Source organism: Aythya ferina, assembly GCF_964211825.1.
Source record: "Aythya ferina genome assembly, chromosome: 1".
NCBI classification, from domain to species: domain Eukaryota; kingdom Metazoa; phylum Chordata; class Aves; order Anseriformes; family Anatidae; genus Aythya; species Aythya ferina.
The window spans coordinates 78,956,757-78,978,607 of NC_140296.1; the positions used below are offsets into that span (position 1 = coordinate 78,956,757).

The following is a 21,851-nucleotide window of genomic DNA, read 5'->3' on the forward strand; positions in this document are numbered from 1 at the left end:
TATGAAAAATCATTGAAAATAAGGGAGGAAAATATGTAAACCACTAAATGAAAAGCATGGAAAACAGTGAAATTTGTTAACCTTCCAACACCCTTTGGTTCATATAGGTTCTATGTCCACCAGCTGGAGAGAACAACAGGGTAAAGAGAATAAGGGCACAATCTTAATCTACTGCTGCTGTCATTAAGATATCAGGTATTCACCTCATAGTAAAACTGATAATTCAACATTTTATTTATATGGTAGGTTCTTTGCAGGAGTTTTTATGTCTTTTCTGTGTATTTTGCAATTCAATGATGCAACCATACAGTTAGAGATTTTCAGAGGTTCTGAGTATTTGAACTCAACAAACTCACAGAACATATATCTAAAGAATATAAGTGGCTGAATGCCTATAGAGATTCTCTGCCATATAAAACAGATAAACTTCCCTTTCCAGTTAATCACTGTTATCTTCCAGCACAGTTTCCATCCACTGCTTTGTATTTATTGTACTTCACAATTCTTTTCCACAGTTAGTTCTTTTCTTCTAACTGATCCTTCTGACAGTACATTCCCACACTATGCATGTTTATCATGGAGAGATTTTTCTGTTATTTTCTCAACATGAAATTATTTATTCCAGTGTGTGTGGATGTTTTAGGCTGGGTATACCTGTATACATTGCAGATCTTGTTACTTGGTCAAAAACTACTTCTGAATATTACAAGAAGTATTTCATTATGTCTTTAAGCCATCATTTCTTTCATAATACAGAAGACATGGATGAATTTTGGATGCAGTATAGTAAAAAATTTTTGCTTTAACATCTAAGTTTGAAAACACTGGAAAATGCAATACAAATGTTTCTAAATTTGAAACAAAGAAAGGTTATATTTTTGCTGAATTTTGGGGTAATTTTAAGCCCTTGTCCAGGACCTCTGCCAAGACAAGTATACTAAAATTAAACTATAATTCCCAAATGAAAGAAGATTTCCCAAGGTTGTCACAAACATTTCTATTTATGAAGGGATATGTGCAGAGACCAAAGATTTCCACAGACTGAGTATTATTATATCCATACATTTCAAACTTTTTGTGTGATTGCATGGATATTCTGTTTCACGTTATAAGGAGGATTAAGAATATTAGTTTTGGAAAACTGCTTCTGAGGACTTTATTTCTGTGAAAGCAAAGGCATTGCTAGGTTTGAATCAGTATCCTATAGTGGTTGAAAAGTAGTAGTATTACATGAGTCATTTAAGACGAATTGCTGTAGTTTTAGATAGGAACCCTCAGCTGTTATTGTTAGGAAACTATACTTTCATCCATCATGCTTTAAAAGTAATTGCTTACTTTATGTAGCTATTAATACTAATTACATTTCTGGAGTTAACATGACAGGTTATTTGTTATTCTTGAAGGTACAAAGAAGAAAGCTCAATACATTGGGTGGTAGCATTTTCTGAAGTACTTAACAAAGCCACCAATTCCTGATTCATCTTCACAATTCTGCAGATGACTTAGGTAGCATTTTGTTTCTTGGTATTTTGGCATGACCTCTGATGGATGAAGCCTTTTCAAGTGTCAGGTAATGAACAAAGAGTACAGCATTTTCATAAAAAGCCTGTATTACACAACTCCTTTTATTTTTTTTTTTTAGGTTTGATTTTCAGTAAGGTTTATTTTTTGTTCTCACTTTTAAAGGCACGGTAGCTCTCAAGTGCTGTAGGAAAAGACACAGAATCTGTGGTCCTCTTCCTGAAACTGAAAGTAAAATTCTATAAAACTATGAGGTAGATTTTCCCATTTTCAGCAAGGGCTATATAAGGAAAAATGCTTAGAGTTTGAAAGCTTAATTTATAATCTATTAGCCACAAACCCACTACCTTCTGTAGAATAAAACAGCAGTTCCTTTTTCTCCTTTCTCTTCATGGCTAACTTGCTAAGCATATATATACATATATTTGCAGATGTGGTTTAAGGCCAGTCACAGCGTGCCTTAGAAGGACTTACTTGGAGGTTGGTGTTTTAGAGCATATGGGTATCTTTATTGCTCTGAACTCCAGAGGCTGAATGCTCTACACGTAACTTTGTTTACAGTGAACAGATGGCGCTTCTGGACGCAAGGTTCTCATACAAATGTGCCAGACATAGGAGAGAGATTTGAGAACATAATATTAGTAATGCCAGTGTGAGTAATATTCATGACTCTACAAAGTAATGCTAGGAAATAATCTGTTTACGAAATAGCTGAGGTAGTCCATAAAAGTGAATGTAATCCTATGTAACTGACTTATTCAGTTCTCTAAATATCAGAGAGATTCAAATTCACCCTAGGAGATTAAAGATCTTGTGGGCAATAAATGTAACTGTAAACCTGGATGCATTCCTTCTTGGCAACCAATGAGGTTACCGATAGCAAAATTTCAAAGCTCTCTGACAACATAGGTATATGACTGCACTCTAGATCATCTGAAACACCCATTTGATGGAAAAAAAGAGTAAGTGAACAGAAAATAAATTTCTGTAGTGATGATATTTACATGCAGATACATGCTTGTTTTTCATATTAATTCAATAGAATATGTGTATATGCATATTTATATAAAAAATCTCACCATAAAATGCTTCTAAAATATCTTGGGATAAATAATGCAGTTTTGACCTCTTAGTTTTAAACAATTAAACTATAGTGGTTGAGCTGGAAAAAAATTCACATAGTTCATTTGAACTAAAACAAAGAAAGTTAGCACAAACCACTTGCTGAGATATACATGTACGTCATTGCAGTGGGTTCACTTTTGCTATGGTACAAAGGCTTTTATCCTGAAAAGGGAATGGGTTATGTAATTAGTTATTGGTTTTGGTGCATGTATAAAGTATTTTATCTCACCCCCCAAAAAATTTATGGCAGCTGATTTCAGTGTATAGTAAGCATAATGTTATGCTCCTTTGCACCCTTTTTTACTGTTCAGCTGGCTTGTGTGAAATGGTAAAATGTCACTGTACTTGTATTGTATACCCTTTACAACATAATATATGTAAATAGTACCCTTGATACACTAAGTCTAAGCAAGCCAAAACTCCAAAATCTAAAACAAACAAACAAAAGTTCAAGTGCCCCTGAAATATACCTTGGGCTAAGAATACAGGTGCAGTTCTTCACATCAGCTCCCTGAAACCAGGCAGAAACACTGAACTTGGTGGCCTTTGAAAAGTCCGTACCAAAATCAAGTGTCCTATCGGTGCTGCCTACTACAGGGTGAACTGTGAAAGTGCTCAGTAAGAGGTTCAAACCGTATTGGACCAATTAAAAAGTAAAAGCTCCAGAAACCTGGATTTGTGGAGCAAAGCTATGGGATTTGTGCTGTTCTGCTGTACTGTGAAGGGAATTGAGTTGTTGTGCAGTGTCTGTTGATGTTGAGAACAGAAAACTATTCCAGCAAGAGCACTATGAGAACGATTGAAGAAAGGATTTCACATCCAGCTGCTGCTGCTTTTTAAGGTATTAATTTGTCATGCATCGTTTCCTATTTCATGTCATGACATATGCTATCAAGTTATTTTAGGATATAGGTTGTGATTGCAGCTGGCACTGGATGTCACATTAGATCACATCAGGTGGCAACATAAGGTAAATGTTTGGTTTGAGTTTTTTATTTATTTATTAATAGCAGTTAGGGCCATCGAGGCAAATGAAGTGAAAAGAGTAAGAAATGAATGAACTGCCATGTGCCTTGTAAAAGGTAGCAAACTCAACAGCCATTAAGAATTGGATGCGCACCAGGGCCTCCTGGTCACATCCCAGCACTTTCACTATGTTCCTGTGGAACTCTGTTCTTTGTTCCAGTACGAGGGTAACTCCACCTCTGTCTCAAAATCAAACCCAATTTTATTTTCCAGAGCTTGTGTCACTGCTTCTTAGCTATTTGTGGTAAACTTCATGGTGCAGCCTCCTGCATTTTTCCCTTTCTTCAGTCCTAATACATCAGACACAGCTGAAGTGAGAACCACCAGACTTGTCCTGGCAGATGATTTCCTCTTCATGCAAAACAGACAGCCTCTAAGTAAGTGATTGTTTTTATTAAATCTCTGATAAAACATGCTTTGGGTTTCAGCTGCAGTTAAATGGTTCTAACAAGACCCCTCAGCTCATGCAGTCTTCAGCTTCACGTAGGTCTCTGGAGATCAGGCACAAGGTATATCACTGATTTTATCATCCATATCATATGTGAAATGTATTACTTCCAGATGATGATGTGGATCTGCCAAGGACTCCCCAGATACAAGCAAAAGACCTTTTGTTTCCAAGCTGCTAGCAGCTACATCTCTCAGCATTGACATTTTCATTCCTGTGTATACAGGAGCTATGAATAAATGTGGGCTGGAAAGCAGAGGGCAATCAGATGCAGTGAGGCCTTGCAGCAAGAATGACGGGGGTTAGCTACATACTTTTTAGATGGATCAGAGCAGGAAAAAGATTGGATTGTGTGGGTACCTGCGATGGCTGAGGGTTTGTTTATTGTGACCCATGTGTTTCCTTCTCAGAGAGCGAAATATTCTCTTCTGTTCATATTTTTCAACTTTTAGAGCCTTGTAAGCCCTCAGTGCAAAGTTTAAGTTGTTGGATGTCAACCTTCTCCCATCTTTAGCTCCAACCTAAGTGTACTGATGCTTCATATTTAGATTAATCTGCCCAGTTGGGCTCAGATGCCACTTTCATTTATATTAGCTAAGTCACTTTCAAGAGCTAATGCTCCACTAATGCCATCTTGCCATTTGCTCTGTGAGTCCAGAAAGACAAATAAGTTCCCAAACTGTCCTCACTGAAAAGAGCAGAGTAGCTCAGCATAATGTATCATTAAGAACCACAGGAGATGTCCACAGGTCTAAAAAGACACATGAATAAGCAAAGTACCAGCGAAGGCCCATTAAATTGATTGTGACTTTGTAGTGTGATTAAAATCTCTTGGACAAGGGTAATCCATCTGCGCTGATGCAAGATAACTATTCCTGTGAGTTAATGGTGTGTTAAAGAACATGCAGCATTTTCATCTTCTAAGAACATAAGAATGTTTCGTTCAGACAAAAGGGCTGTCTAGTCCTCTGCTGCATCTTTGACAGCAACCAGCAGTGGTTACTGAGGGCAAGGATAAAGAGCTTGCCTCTGGGGTTAAAATGCTCACTGTGTCATAGCAAGTGTGGACATCTCTGATGAAGAAACATCTCTGGTGAACCAAAGAGAGAGAGAGCTGAGCTCACTTCTGGTAATGAGACTGAAACTTTACTCAAGTTAATGGAAATTGTAAATTTCCATGGGGTTGGGATTTCAAAACCAATTTTCACCACTCAAATTTTCCGCAGTAGACTTATCTGTTTTTATTAAATCTCAGAGTATTAAGAGCCACTTTCTTCTTCTTCTTCTTCTTCTTCTTCTTCTTCTTCTTCTTCTTCTTCTTCTTCTTCTTCTTCTTCTTCTTCTTCTTCTTCTTCTTCTCCTCCTCCTTCTCCTTCTTCTTTCTTTCTTTCTTTCTTTCTTTCTTTCTTTCTTTCTTTCTTTCTTTCTTTCTTTCTTTCTTTCTTTCTTTCTATTAAGATTTTTATTTATTTATTATATTTATATAATATATTTATTTATTTTATTTATTTCTATTAAGAAAACCACCAGTGCCAGTTGTGCCAAGAATCTACAGGTCTATAGGCTCAACTTGTCTGTATATAAAAACACTACTACCGTGCTGCACTCTCACTACCTCTACTCAGCAGCAGGTGAAGGCAATACTGAGCAAAAGCTCATGGACTGAGACAAGGACAGGGACATCACTCAACAACTATCATAACAGGCAAAAGAGGCTCAGCATAAGAGAGATTAAAGAAATGTATGGCCTACTGATAACAGAGTAAGGCAGTGAGAACTAAAAGTAAACTAAGCCCACCTTCCCCCAGTCCCTTCTTCCTAGGTGCAATGCCAGTTTTGATTCTTCTACATCCTTCCTCTGAGTGGCACAGGGGAATGGGGAATGGGGGCTATGGTCAGTCTCTAAATCTTTGTCTCCACTGCTCCTTCACGGTCCCACTCTGCCCCTGCTCCCCATGGGGTCCCTCCCATGGGATGCCGTCCTTCCCGAAATGAGCCTGTGGGGGCTACCCACAGGCAGCAGCTCTTCAAGCATTGCTCCCAAACGGCTCCGTACCACGGGGTCCATCCATATGTCAGGAGCAAACTGCTCCAGCACGGGTCCCCCACGGGTGGGCGGCAGCTCCCCCCAGACCCCCTGCTCCTGCTTGGGCTCCTCTCCACGGGCTGCAGCTCCGGCCTGGGGCCTGCTCCTGCGGGGGCTCTCCATGGGCCGCAGCCTCCTCCAGGCCACATCCACCTGCTCCACCGGGGGCTCCTCCATGGGCTGCAGTGTGAAGATCTGCTCTGCCATGGGACTCTCTCCAGCAAAGGTTGAAATGCCTTGTTCAAAGTAATCAACATTATATTCAATGTCATTATTATCTCTTTCCATCTCTTGTTTTGCCTTGATCAACATTTGTAAAGAAATCAGTGGCTTTGTTTTCTTTTGAGATGGGTGCTTGTCTGCACCACCAAGCAACAGCCCTAGTTTGGAATCAGACTTTTGGCCTGATGGGCTGCATTCAGAACACATGGAATAGTTTATTTATTTTATTCAATAGAATAGTTAAATAATGTTATTAATAAAAAGCTTTGTTTTATATAATATATGTTCACATTATGGACAGTCTACCCAGTTCTACTATGCTGTACTTTATTTTTGCAGACAGTAATAGCATAAGTTACAGCTAAAGATGAAAAATGAATGAGTGCATCTAAGAGATGATATATCTAACTCAGCTGATGAATGAAAGGATTCTGTAGCTCTGCAGCACAACACATGTTGAATGAAGGATCAAAAAATGTATGTTCAGTAATTCATATTAGAATCTTCATGCCCAACACCTGTAAGATCAATATTGCAGAAGAGTAAAATATGAACAAAGATGGTTTCTTTTTTTTTTGTACCATTGAATACATACTTTTTTTTTTTCTTTTACCATTTCTATGTCAAAATCAAATTAGCTGCTCATGTAAAAAGGAGTGACTCAGAAGTAGAGTCACTAGTTTTTTGCTGTTTCCTAGTTAGATAAGGGATATTTGGGCCTATTAGAGGGGAAGGCAGTTCCTTTATCTAGCTGTGGAAAAGGTCTTTGGAGCTATATTTTTTCTTTGGACACATCAGAACAGTTGGTGGTCATGCTTTCAGACAATGTCTTTAATAATGTTGCACATCAGAGAGACCTTAAAGCAACTGTATGCTGAAAGAAAGAAGTAGAGAATGGTTCATTACAGGTTGTTACACAAGTGTTCCAGGGGAAGGGAGCAGGTAATGATTTTCCAGCACAAAGGCAGTCACAGAGCTCTCATTATAATTTCTAGAGCTTTCAAAGACTTCATAAACTTCTCACTCTGCTTATAACTAGCATAAACAAGAAGCAAGCTTGTTTTACCTCCTAAAATGAAATAAGTGGTATGATAATTTCATGTTTTTCACAGACTGAGAAATTAGATTTCCAGTATTTCTTAAATGGTAAAACAAAACAAAAAATTATTTTGAAGAAATAGAAGAGGAAGGTCTTGAGTTGGAAAGAAGGCTTTTTATCTTGGTTCGTTTTCCATGGATTCCATAAATAAATAATAATTGTTAATACAAATAACAGGTAACAGCGTGATCTAAATACTTACTTGTATTTAAAAGTGTGACTCTGAAGTGTAACTGCTTGATGTACTCTGAATCATTTTGAAACTAGTAGATGTTTCTGAATAACGAGCACCACACTAGCTGCACATATTCAGAATTCAAATCCTAGAATTGCCTAAACCTGTACTTTGGGGCCTAGGAGAGGTCCTGAAACACATGCATGTCCAGAATATCACCGAAAATGGTAGGCAAATGAAACAGATTTTGAAAATTGCAGTCATAGAGGAAATAATGAATGGAAAAGAATGATTGTATTTCTGAGGACCAAAATTCAGGTTAAATGCATAGCAACTGCCTGTAGTTTGAAGAAGTCTAAGGAGTAGTTTTTTATATTCCGCAGCATAAAATCTTTTATAACCATTGGTTAAAACTTCTGAAGAGCCTTGGGCCAAATTCAGCCCCTGGATAGACCAAATACACAACTCTTACTTCAGTGGGAATTTCATGCTTGTTCTACAGCAAAGACTTAAAGTTACTATTTAATAAGCCTTCTGACATTTTAGACTACTTTTTCCTGTAAGAGCAAGAGGATTCACACATCAGAGAGCATTCCCAGCACCGACATGCCCCAGTGACCACTGCCTGCCAAGTTCATTCACTGGTCGTCAGGGAGCAATCCACCTTCCTGGAGTAGGTAGATTTAATTTTCCAAAATAAAACCTTACAGATTCAGATGTGGGTAGAAATGAAGAGGCATTTCTAATTGATGACTTTTATTAAATATTTATGGAGACCATAACTTTGCTTGGTATTTAAGTAGAGTATTTAGAGATTTATTTCTCTTCTTCCTCCTTTGGAGTACTAACACAGATGTACTTTCATGGGCTTTGAGTTAGCTGTCTTGGCTCCGCACTAGCATCAATCACAGTTCTCCAGAGAAAGCATTGGGGTGTGTTTCAGCTGGACGTTTATGTCCTTTTGTAGCATGATGTGTTGTTCTGATGAGAGCTAATGAGCCTCTGGGTATTGCACATGTTTCTGGCTGGGCTAGGTCAAGGTTTCCAAAAAATACAGTTTCCCACAACTTCCTTTCATAAACAAATGTAATTATAATACCAAGTAATAAAAAGCAACGTGATAGAGAGTTTCAAACTCTTTTAAGCAGTGTCCTTTCCTGCTCCCCTGCCTCCATCCATTTGCCTATACAGGCATTGCAGCCTGGGGAATCTGGGAGATATTCAACTATCCAGATATAGGCGTCTGCTTTAGGGTGAGTTGAACTACTTTTCAGGCTCCAGTTGTCTTGATTAGGTCTCCATGGACTGTAATGGGAGCTTAGACACACAGCTCATATTTAGAAATTATACACTGCAAGCCAAATCCTACTCAAAGTGCTCCATGTTGCCTTTCAGAAGTGGATCGGGTGTCCACACATAGGTACAGGTGTCATGTGCAGTACTGCAGAGGATTCCACCTGGCACCCAGGGGCCATTCCAGAAAGTTGACTATTCCTAAGAGTTCCTATTTGATGTCACCCAGCTATTGGTTTTATGGCATTAGGTACCTGCGTTCAGACACATGAATTCTGCTTTTAAATCCCATGCTGATTATGTGACTCTAGCAAAACATCTCCTTGAGGTAGATACTGCTTTTCGATTACTCAAGACAGAATAAATATGTACCTTATATTTGGCAGCTTTTTCATAATGCATACTTTACTACAAAAGCATATCTGATTTTTCAGTTTTTCTTCTGTCTCATTTTTAATAGTGAATTCACTTTGAACCCATTCCTGCCTTTGTGTGTGTGTGTGTGTTTTCCTTTGATTTTTCTGTGTTGTGGCTATGTGTTTTATAACTGCTAGCAGGAACACATTTCTAAAGCTAGTCATAAACTATCTTAATTTAATTTTATTTTATATAATTATTTATCTTTGAAATGTGTTTGGGTTTTGTGCTAATGTTATTGTAGCTGTTTACTTAAAATGACGCATTTGATTCCACTAACGGCAGCTCTCTTACATGATGAGCTAATTTTTCATGAGTGTGTAATTATAGGCTCCTTTAAGAAATAGGGAAAATCCCTTCACTGTAAAACAAGTTATGATTTTTATACACATGGTTATCTTCCCCATGCCTGAGGTGACCAATACAAATTTTCCTGATGGGTCTGTATTTGTTGGATTATTTTTGCTGAAGTATAAAACGAGCTGCTACCACTGTGATGATCAGTTTCATGCATCACCTGTTGATTCAGTCAATCTAAAGCTCATACTGAAGTCACATTTTTTTTGCATGACCTTGAAGGCTTTTTGAAGAATTCCACAGCTGACAGGCTGCCTGATCTGTACATGTGAGGCTTTTAACTTCAGTCACGAGAAGACTAACTCCCAAATACTCCTTGTGGATTTGCCTCTGCTTACGTCAGTGGACAAAAACCACTAGAGTCAATATTCATCTTTCTGGCAATGCTGATGACAACAAAAGGTTGAATTTCAAGTACTGTGATATTTTCCTCAGAGTTCATAAAACAAATTTGTTCAGGAACAACTTCTCCTATAAACTGAATTCAAACTCCTTTTCTTTAGAAAGAACTCCTAGTTGAATAGAAGATATCTCATCATCAAAACTACTGCTACTTCTTTAATGATCTAATTAGTTTTACCTGCCAGGGTCAGCTTCATTGATTTCAATTAAAAAGAAAAAGAAAAGACCTGTCAAGTGACCTACTTCTTAATGTATTCAGTAAGATCAAGGCTGGAGCAGCAACATATTTTAATGAACAAAATCCCTGTTTGCTAAAAGTAAAGCTATTACTGATTTCATATTGATCTGAAAAGAAAGGACAAAGTAGGTTACAGGATATTTCATGTTTTGTCATTAAAAATCAATGAAACCAAGACTGACCTACTTTCACTCTCTTGTGTTTACACTCAAAACAGATTAGATCGTTAGGGAAACGGTAATGGTCTAATTATTTAGACCGCTCTTAATTCAAATTGTAGAAGTAGATGAATTTGCTTAACTATAAATAATAATATGCCTTTATCTACATAATAGGATCTGGGGAGATGGTGTGCTGGGAATCAGACTATGGCCGAGAAGAGTGTTATTAATTTATGTCATCACCTCGCAAGTACCATGTAATGCTAAGTTGAATGGAAACATCAGAGTTCAGAAGGAAAAAAAAAAAAAAAAAGCTTTCAGATCAGACTTCAGCAATGAGTGAACATCACAGAACCTCTCTTTGAAGAGGGATAAGCCGATAAAGCCTTTCTGATAATGTTGTGTGATGTACATCACAGACTGTGAACTGGTTGTCTAACGGCCATCTTGAAGGTCTGTAAAGCAAATAGCATATACAGATCAGTCAGATATGGGACTTTGGAGTATTACAATGTCCATGTCTATGCAGTTAAATAGAAGTAGTTGAAAGGGTGACCCTGAGCACTGGATCTCTATCTGACTGTTACCTTGCTCTGTTTTGGAGCACTCCAACTGACTGAGAAATTCTGTACGTGTTGGCAGCATGGCTATGAGCTAGCCACTGCCACTTAGTGTTGTTGTCAGGGATTGCTCCTCAACTTTTTTGTTTGGCAGTAGGAACATGGCCAGCGGGGCTTAATTGCAACCCAGGCTTACTGACTCTTTCTTAGATATATCATGTTCTAGCTGCACTGTCATAGCAGTGTCAGTAAGGGGCTTGTCTCAGCAGCAAGGACTTTGTGAATAAAGAACTTTTGGGCTAGGCGTATAGACTGTTTAAGGAGACCAGCTCAGTCACTACTGGGAACTCTCTGACCTTTCTGGTTTCTTTTACTTAAAGTTTGTTTTCCTCAGTGAGTTCACTGAAATAATATACATTAGTGAAATTCATGTTACAAGCTGTCTGTAATGACTCAAGTCATCTTCTTTAGGCAAACAATCAATCATGCCTCAAATGACTGATGTGCAGGAGAAATCCAATCTCTTTTTGCTGTGATATATGCTAGTAATTTTTCCATCATTTATTTTTACATGTGTAAAGTAGCATCTCTTGTCTGGCTATCCGCTTTAGGCCTTATATGTGGCTTTATGGGTCCCTAGTGGTTTTACACATTTTGTCAAGTCTTTTCCATTCAGTTCAGCTGCAAAAATCCCAAGCAAACTTCTAATAAAAACAATAGTTTTTATTAGAACATCTTCAGAAGCATGTTCAGTCACTGGTTTGAATACAAATCCTTCACACTCTTTTGTGAAGACACTACAGCCAGGATTAGATGGGTCATGTGATCATTGTTTCAATGGACATGAAAGAACTTTCCCGTTTCACAGTTTTTACACCAATAGTGACAAACAGTAGCCTACTGAAGCCTCCTTATTATTAATGTAAGGTCTATGAACTTATGTGCTTGACAGCAATGTCAGATACAAAATAGGCTGGGCAGGTGTTCTGCTCTTCATTTGTTGAAATGTGAGATCCAGTTAGGTTACTTTCACAACAGTCTTCTGGGAAATCAGTGCATCTTAAAACCAGATAGTTAATATCATTTGTCAGATACCTTGAGTTTCTGCCTAAATAAATGCAACTGCCCCCCCCCCCCCCAAAACAAACAAACAAACAAATAAACAAATACCAAACACAACAAACCAAGCCAACAACAAACAAATAAGGGAACAAAAAACCCTGCACAAAACAGAGCCTAGCATGCAGAACACATAGGCTGCGGTTTCTACAGTAAAACAGATAGTTATATAGTAATGGATGCTATGGTTATCATGCCAGTGCAACAGTATGGGTTAACTCCTGGTGTAATTACTGAAGGTGTTTGGTAACCAAAGGCTGTTTCCTATCTGAAGTACTAGCAAGGAAATTGTCTCACTCTTTGCATGACTGAAGAACTCACATGGAAATTGGATAAAAAAACAACTACAATTAGTTGCAAAAGAAAAGGAACAATTAGCTTAAAATGGCCTGAAAGAGAATGCTGGTAATCTACTTAGTAATACAATGAAACATATGAATGGTACAATAACTGAAAACCAAGAAAAGTCTCTTCTACAATTGCTGTTCTAATGCTGGCAAACACATCCAGGAAGCCTTCTTCATTTCTTGTGAAGTACAAAAGATGCTATATTTATCCTTAGGAAAGAAGAGTGTAGGTAGTTTGAAATTTTTGACTTCATCATGACATTTTCCTGTTTACCATCAGCCTGACAATGAGTTAACTCAAGAAAGTAGCGTTAGTATCAAAGAGTATTTCATTTCACATTTAATGTTCACACTAAGTTCCTTCTGGGACTTCAAGGCTTAAAAAAATAGCCCCGTATGAAAGTATTTTAAGAGTTCAGGACCTATTTATTAACACAATAAAATGTCTTTATTGCTACTTCAGAAACTGAATACTACCATACAGTTCACTCTGTGGCCGTATATTGTTATTTTGCTGTGATTTAAATAGCAACTCCTCTTAGGACTTCATAGGGGTGTTAAACATGTAGAAAAATACAAATCATCTTGAATTAAGTGCCATGTAGTCATCTCATTTGCATAAGAAGACTTTGAACATTCCTTTCTCATTGCTTAATAGCTGCTTGGTGCCCTGTATATGAAAGCAAGAAATGTGCAGTGTACAACATGTAAAATGAACGTTGTGGAGGCCAAAGCTGGAAACAACATAGATGGGCATGGAACAGGATAAAAATAAAGAACAGATCTTGCATTGAGTTCACTTCTTACCTTCTGAACAATGAGAAGTGCAGTGTGCATAGGCATCAGGTCCTCAAGAACTACACAAGTCATTTCAGACTGCAGAGGTCCTTGGCCTTACCCCAACAAGCTGCATTGGTCATTATTAACTCACAGGAAGGGTGGTTTTAGGGTCCTTTTACCTCCCAGTTATCTTTCCAGGAAGTGGTGTGGGTTGACTAGAAATGAGGTTTATAACTGATTTCTAAATAATAAACTAATTCTCTTTATTCAAACATTGATACCAGCCAACTGCTAAATTATGAGAAGAATGTTGACAAAAGCACTTGAACATTATTTGTTCTTCATATTTACATAGAACAGAACAACAGGAAAAGAGATTAATAAAATCATAAGGAAACTATTTCAGCTTAGATTATGATCAAAGAGGTTATAAACTTCTTGTTAATTCTCTTATGGCTGTGTGATGCTTGAGACGAACTTGTGCCAGTGGCCAGGTAACATGCCAGTGTCAAGCCATTCCATTAATCTATTCTGGGAGTTGCTAACATTTACACTACCTTTCTAGCACCTTTATGAACTTTATTCCTCTGTTATCTGGCAGCATTAGCATTCACTGCATTAAAAAAAATAATCATTTTGCCTTTATGTAAACAACAATAGACATAAATGTAACTTTCATTACTGCCAGCTGAAAATCTGCAAAAGCCCTAAAGCCACTTACACCACTTTTGACTTTCAACGTTCTATTCAAGTACTGTGTTTTCTTTTTTATTCTCACCCTAAAGAAAACAATACTCCATCAAATGGTGGTTTTCAAAAACCAAAAATTACATTTCTATACATTTTAATTTCTACATTTTTAGTCTAGGGGGTTGACGTTGGCTTTTGGCAGAAGCCGAGTTCTCATTTAGGCAACTACACTTTGAATCAGTCTTTTTCCTGGGACAAGGTTTGTGCTATTGTGTTTTGTGTCATTGTTTCAGGTTCAGCTAGTTCTGGAATCTCCATTTTATGGTAACCCAGAAATTTCTTAACAAGCTCTGTCTATTATTCTCTGAGAGGGTAGTTGTTCATGACCAAATTGTAAACAAGGTTGTTAAAGCATTCAAAATGCCTACTCTGAAACCTAGCTCAGTTAGGTTAGTATTACTGATCTTTTTGACTATTACAACACAAGATGAATTTCCTGAAAAAATGAGGTCAAAACTAAGACAGTTTTTCCAGGCAGCATTTAGCAGCTCATAGGCTGGTTTTGCTACTGTACACTCAGAATTTTTACTTAATAAATAACGGTAATCTCCAGCTTTTAATTAACTGCATAAATTGACCATAATTTTTATTTGACTTATGAAGATGGAACAGGTGGTACCCAAAATTCTCAAGTGGATCATCTAAGCCAAGTCTTCTATGTGATTTGTTTTTTATTTTACCAGATATACATGTACATTATGTCATTTTTGTGTTGTCTTTAAAGGTATGTTGACTTTTTTTTTTTTTTTCCTAAACATGATGCCGACTCCATCTGGACAGAAGTTAATTACATTTTTGATAAACAGATCTAGCAAAATACACATTCAGACAAGCATGGAATTAACATTCTGAACATGTTTCACATGCCTTTATAGTCAGGAAAGTCCTTGCTGGCTTAGCTGCAGATGGGATCTAACACCATGAATAAATGACCAGAGTGATGTCTTTGGGCGTTTGTTGGGACTGTGTCAGTCATGGTACCTACTTTTGAGTCTCTTCTAACTTTGCATGGGAAAATGTGAAGTTTTAACAAGAACTGTTTAGAAATGCCAGTCACTGAAATTCACCAGTGGAGGTAGATAGGTACTGACACGAGTTCCATTTTTTGCAACTTGAATGGCATGTCAGTGTCAGACATAAGTCTCTCTCATGTTCCTAGACTGTACATGAGATTGCATAGATAAGTAAAGGAACAATAATTTCACAGTTTATGACATCAGTTGCAGAAGGCAGCACTTTTCTAGGCTCTTCAAAATCCTGATTTTTTTTTTTTTTGTTTGATGCATGCTGCCAACAATAAGTGAATACTCTTTTCAGTTTTTCTTTCAGCAATTGCCTCTTGTGCCTCTTCAGAATTTGTACATGGAGGAATACACTTTTTAAGTCATGCAGTCAATAGACAAGTGAGCATGTCCATCCTTTTTAATTCTCCATGGTCACCTAGAAGAGGGCAAGCTTTAGAAACCAATCTTCTGTGTTTTATTGTCAGCCAGTCATGCTGCTATAAAAAAAATGTATATACACTGTTTTTCAGACCAACAAGTTGGGAGTTAACGCAGTTTAAAGTATTGATTATAACGACATCTTCATTAACTAACCCTATACTTGGCCAAGTTAGGTCTTGATTTGTGCTTTGGTTTCTGCCTCCCTTTATTTTCTTGGCTTTATTTAAGCAGGATGAAGGTCAAGTGTATTAGGTCATAATGATTAATACAGATTTTATGTTTTTAATAGTTAAAACTATGCAAGAAACAGTCTTACTTGAGGCTTTTGGTAATCCCAGTGGGTTCTGTCTATGAACATTTTTATGTATGCTCAGAGGCATGGATTTAGAGGGAGACCTTCTAGCATTATGTACATGAGGGCCTAGACCTGTTTTCCTATGCTAATACTTGGCAGGCCCATGAGATAACAGGATAGCTATAACGTGCAGTTCTTGTGAATGGCAAGTCTTAAGGTAGGTGTCATTTTCTGACCACTGCACATCTCTGCTGGCCTCTCTGACATTGGGAAGGAATTTGGTTATGCAGATGCACTTGCACATGTAGAACAGAGGTGTCTGATGCTGGGTTTGCGTGGGAAAATGACAGTGCAGGCAGAGGTGCATCTCTAACAAAGGATGAAACTTGCTGGAGGTAGTTTTAGGAACCAGGAGTGTTCCTAGTATTTCTCTGGAGGGGGTGGGATTACTTCCAGCTCATCTGTGACTACAGCTAAGGAGGTTATGGAGGCTACCTGTATCTCTCCTTTCTGAGGAGTTAGTCCTGATAATTTGGTTGGATGTTTACACTGCTACTGTTTCAACGTTACTTTGTATCTGGGGAAAGTTTCCATAAGCACTCTGGGTCTAACACATGAAGTGCAGGACCTCTCCAGATGGCAACATGCTCTGGGGACAGGGAAAGTAGCTCAGTGCCTCTATTTATGCTGATAAATAAAGCAGACAGGGACCAATCCCTGATCCCAACACCATGTGGCATGAATTGCCTTACATTCTTGTAGCTTAGTTTGTCCCTCGTAGAACAAAGTGGCTGTAAATGTGCCTATCTTGGGATTCCTTTGGGACACATGGAGTGCCTCTGAGATATAATTAATCCTTTGTGTTTGGGGAAGTGGGTTTCAGTTGAAAATGTCTGAAATAGTCCGAAGTCTGTGTAGCAGTCTGCTAGAATGGTTGGTTTTCAGCATGAAACCGAAGGTGGCATGATTTGAGGTATGCCATCAGCTGGGGTGAGGGTATTTGAAGGTGTAGATTATGTTGAAAAAGTATTTGAGGAGTTTGGAGGAACCCACACACAGAAGGACTGGAAAAATGCTCAGGAACAGCAGAGATAAATGACCCCTATTGTCCTCCTGCCCTCCTGCTGATTTCCCAGACCATACCACCCTCCTTGTTATGTCCCTTCTCATTCTCACTGCTAGAGATTTTTCTCAGTCCTTCCCAGTACACATTCACAAGTATTATTAAATATCTTCTTTAGAAGAATTTGAGCTCCTTCTGAACTTTCAGCTATGCTCTGCTTTTTTTTTTTTTTTTGCCTTTTTTTTTTTTTTTTCCATACAGCTTAAAACCTTTTCCCCAAAGCCCTTGCTAGAGAAGATTGCATCAAAACATTTGTCTTCCTTCCTTCAGCTTTCAAAGGCTGGGTGTGAATTGATGATAGCAGGATAAGAGGCAGTTGCATTGAATGCTGATCTGACTCACATACTAACCAGCTCTTATTAAAGGCCTCAAAGTCAAAAGTTTGAATGACCTTTCATCTTCTCAGTGTGCTTATAAAGTGTGATCACTTCCATTAGTGAGCACTGATGAAAATTGTGCTTTCTCTTTTCCCTCTGGGCGTGCACCCACTACCTTGCTGACATAAATGCCAAAAAGTCGGAATAGCTTTGGAGATAATGTGAGTCATGAGTTAATTTCAGGTTCAAGCAAAATAAATGGGTGAATTTTTCCAATTTTAAGAAAAGCTTTTTGGTTTTCCTTGACTTTTTGTTATGAGTTTTTGTACTCCAGAATGCTGTTTGTCAAGTTTGACGTGTTCAGATACTCACAAATCTGAAATGCCGATCTTAATCACATGTCCTTGTAAATTTTAAAGCACTTACATGAGATGATGAGGACGAGCGAGTGTACTTTTAATTCCAGCACAAGTGGCATTAAGCTGTAATATTAAGCAGAAAAGAGAATTATTGGAGACATACCTTTCTTTTACTACAACCATACTAATTGCTTCTCAGTCTGGGACAGCTCTAAACACTATTTTAGCAGCATTTCTTATCAAAATCATGACAACATTTTAATTAAGCAGCATTTGTTTAATCTCTGGGTCTTTTAAACTGATAAAACCCTCCTTAACATTTTTTTTTTTTTTTTTGTGTGTATGTGTTCTGTTGTTGCTGTTTTATTTTGTTTTCTGGCTCAGAAGATCCTTGCTGGATTGTTTCAAGGAGGCAGACATGACCAGCACTAAGATAGGAGGCTTGGTCTCCCAGCACCTGTGGAGCTGCAGCACCTTCCAGCAGAGGCAGGCCCTGACCCTGCTGCAGGGAGCTGCCCTTCACAGCCATGCCTGCTGCTTCTGCCTTCCTCTCTGCTAAGGTAAATGATCTCCATATATTTATGTGTTCAGCGTTCCCTCACCTTGAATTTCTGGCCAGTGTAAACAAAGCCCAGGGAATTTGCTAGCACCTGTGGCAGCATTAAAACTCAGACTTAACGTTGTGGCAAAGCACCTGGTTTTATACTGTTCAGAGAGGTATCTGGTGACTCTAAGAACTAATTTCTAAACAGAAGAAATACTGCCTTGCTATTCCTTCAGCGTACAGCCACAAGTAAAAGAAATGGTCCAGTTTATAACCAGTTAAGCCAGCTACTTTTCCAGTAATGTAAAACAGTGGTGGTGTTGGAATATGTATTCCAGGTTGCATTCTGTTCTCTTTACTTTTCTCATTTACCTGGAAACAAACAAACAAACAAATACATTTGTTTATAATATGTCAATACACTTTGCTTGAAATATCTTGGTTAGTGATCAGTCATCCTACTGAAGAAGGGCTGCACGCATTACATTCCTCTAGGGACCTTGCTACCCTCTACACATGATTAAGGGCTGCGATGCCAGGCCTTTGGGAGGAAAGTCTGGAGACAAGAGAGGAATATATTTGATAAATAAGACAAGCTATCAGAAATTGTTTTTTCATCCTGAATAGTACATGAGATTTGTTCTAGCATGGGCAGTGAAGGACACCATCTCATAGCCTCCCTAGTATTTTTCCTGTGTGTTGCTTTATATTACATTGTAATAGATTGCATTACTTCACATTCCTTTAGGAAATGACACGTTGGATTTCATTTGGCATGGTCCACTGAAAACTGTATCTGATGGGTGGCAGATCTCACATTCACAAATGGCCTCTAGGTTTTAGAAGATGACTTGTTATATTCAGGTTCAGAAGACTGATTACTCTTAGTATAATTCTGAAGACTTCAGGGTGAGTCACTTGTTTCCCTTAAAATCCTTGTTTATACTGTACCTTCCTGCTGTCATGCTGATGTTTATACTTCTGCCACATTTTGGAGGGGCATTCAGGAGGTACATTACCATGTTGAACAGCCTAAGACCTCAGCTATCTGGCTTTATCCTTCAAAAGCTGATTTCTGGACATCATATAACTGGGTTATTGAAACATAGTTTCTGCAGCTGCCTGTGTATTTCTTCACAACTAAATCTATGTTGTTGCATAGAAAAAGGATTTTTTTTTGGCTTTCCTTATGTTTTCCCAGAAAACTTTATACAGAATCAGATGTAGATGCTATTAAGTTCTGAAGGAGGAGAAACACCACAGAACTAGCTAACACTCAAACATTTATTGTCAATGCAACAAAATGCACTACAGAAAGCATGGGAATGCTTTCTAAGTCACTTTATATACAAAGAAACATAATAGAGACACTATTTTGAGAATCCTTACCACAAAGATAGTTTGGATGTATTGTGTGGAACAAACATCACCTGTGACATCACCTGTATTCCTAGTGTGGTTTTCAGAGGAGTATTTCAGTTCTTTTGTTTCCCCTCTGATTTCTGTGGTGATCATTCCATAGGCTGTGATGTGACCTAATGGATAATGTAAATCCCATGATTCTTCAAAAGTTGGAATGTGATTCCTTGCAGCCTGTAACAAATTTTGCTATATAAATATTCAAAACACCATATCTGTCTGCACACAGTAGAGTGACTCCTGTTAACCAGATGATCTGAATCTGCCTGCTCTTCAGGGCTCAACTCTTGGTTATGATATGAACAGCATGAATATGGTCTCCTTCTCCATCCATTCCCTCTTGTTTTTTTTTGTGTTGCATATGTAAAATACTTTTTCAAGTATCTAAACAGATGCTTGTTATTGGCTCTTAATTTTACTGATCTTCATAGCTTTTTTATTTTTTCAGATGAGGTTGAAGGGAATTCTTTGTTACCCTCTGCGAATTGCCTTCTTCTAAGATGTCGACCACTTCTTCTGCTCAGAAGAAGCAGAAGCTCTCCTCATTTAACAAACAAGAAGGAAGGTGACATTTTTGAAAATGGTAGCTATCCATGTAGTTCTGGAAATGTCCGCATTATTTTTTGATCTCCATCAAAAAACATACTTTGTGCTATAAGGGATAATGGGCAAAAACATATGCAGCCATACAGCCAAGTGACCTCAGAAAGCTTGGTGCCCTTAGAGAAGGGCAAAAAACCAAGGTGGTTGGAGTCTGCCTTGCTGCTTATGCTCGGGACCAATAAAGTCTGTAGCAACCAGGATAGAAATACTTGGGAAATAATTCCTCCGTGAAAATCAAATGAATTTGTGGATTGTTATAATTAAATCCTACTTCTGTTACATTAAAAAGATGAAAGCCTTGAGAGAGTGTAAAAAAAAATTACTAAAAGAAGACTGAGAAAACCTGCTCTACACCCAAACAGAAGGGAAGTGACTTTTCTTCTAGTATTTTTTTTTTATTTTCTCTCTCTGATTTGATTAGTGATTTTTTATTTTTTATTTTTATTTTTTTCTTAGATTGAATAATGACGAAAGCAGCCATCTATCCTAGGGACAGACAGCTGACAGTAGCACTCCCAATGTTCATGCAAAACCAGAACAAATTAGGCAACTCTATTGAATTCTGTGCCTTTGAGTTAACTTTGCTTGGACTTTAATTCTACTCCCACTTAGCATATTCAGATATGGCTCCCTCTCCCTCAGTCTCCCATTTCTAAAATGGGAGAACATCTGCCCCTGGATGCAGGCAATCCCACTGGCTTCAATAAGAACTGCCTGTGTACAATTCTGGGAAGCATTTGGCCCCTAATGAGAATGCAGGAACATAGTAAAACAGATTGTTCTCGTTCTCCTCTCTGACTCAGTGGCCAAAATGAACAGAGTCTTCCAATTTGCTAAATACCTTCCCAAGCCGTTTTCTGAGAATATGAACCAAAATCTCTCAAAAATAATCTTGTCTGTTTCTGTGAGTTGTTGCAATGAATGAATGAAAGTATTTCAGTTATCTTGAGTGGAAAAGCACTTCCCATTATTTCCAGATTTGATTAGATGGAAAATCCAGACAGCAAATTGACATACATTTTATTTTAACATATGAGTTTATCAGTGAAGAAGCAGTCTGTATGTGTTGGAAGAATGCAAAAGACCATTTGCCATGTCTGACTATTCGTATAATCACAGCCAGTTTAACTACTGTCTATGCTCAAGCAGTACCATCTGTCAGAGCACTGATGAGGCATGTGTTTATATCACAATAAAGATCTGATGATAGCTTCTCTTTTGTCTTAAACAAAATTGGGAGATAAAACAGTGCTTTGGCTTATCATTTATGTCTACCTATCATTTGGCCTGTCATTTATCATTTATGTTGCTTCACAGGTGCCAGACCTCGGTTTGGAGACTGTGTTCTGGGGCATCACCATTTCTATCTATTCCCACAGAAATTAGGGAAACCAAAGAATCCTTTACCTCCCAGGACAAGTAGGCATTCCATACAGTCTCCATTTTAAGTAACAGCTTCTGAGCTCTCCTTTCATTTGTGTGGTGAGAGCTAGGATCTGATGGGGGCAATGGGACCAGCCTTCCAGGTAGTTTCTGCCACTGCTTGGGATGTGGTGGGTGATCAACCTCATATATATATCACTGAGCTTTCAAAGCCATAACTGAATTATGTCCTGCATC

General features: G+C 38.1%; 1 long non-coding RNA gene across 1 annotated transcript; it reads left to right on the forward strand.

Annotated features, from left to right (window-relative positions):
- Window positions 1-18,028: 18,028 nt before the first annotated feature.
- On the forward strand, window positions 18,029-21,482 carry LOC311440074. Its single transcript, XR_014695197.1, has 3 exons — window positions 18,029-18,225; window positions 18,958-19,118; window positions 20,077-21,482. It is a non-coding gene; the product is annotated as an uncharacterized lncRNA (long non-coding RNA).
- The last annotated feature ends 369 nt before the right edge of the window (window positions 21,483-21,851 follow it).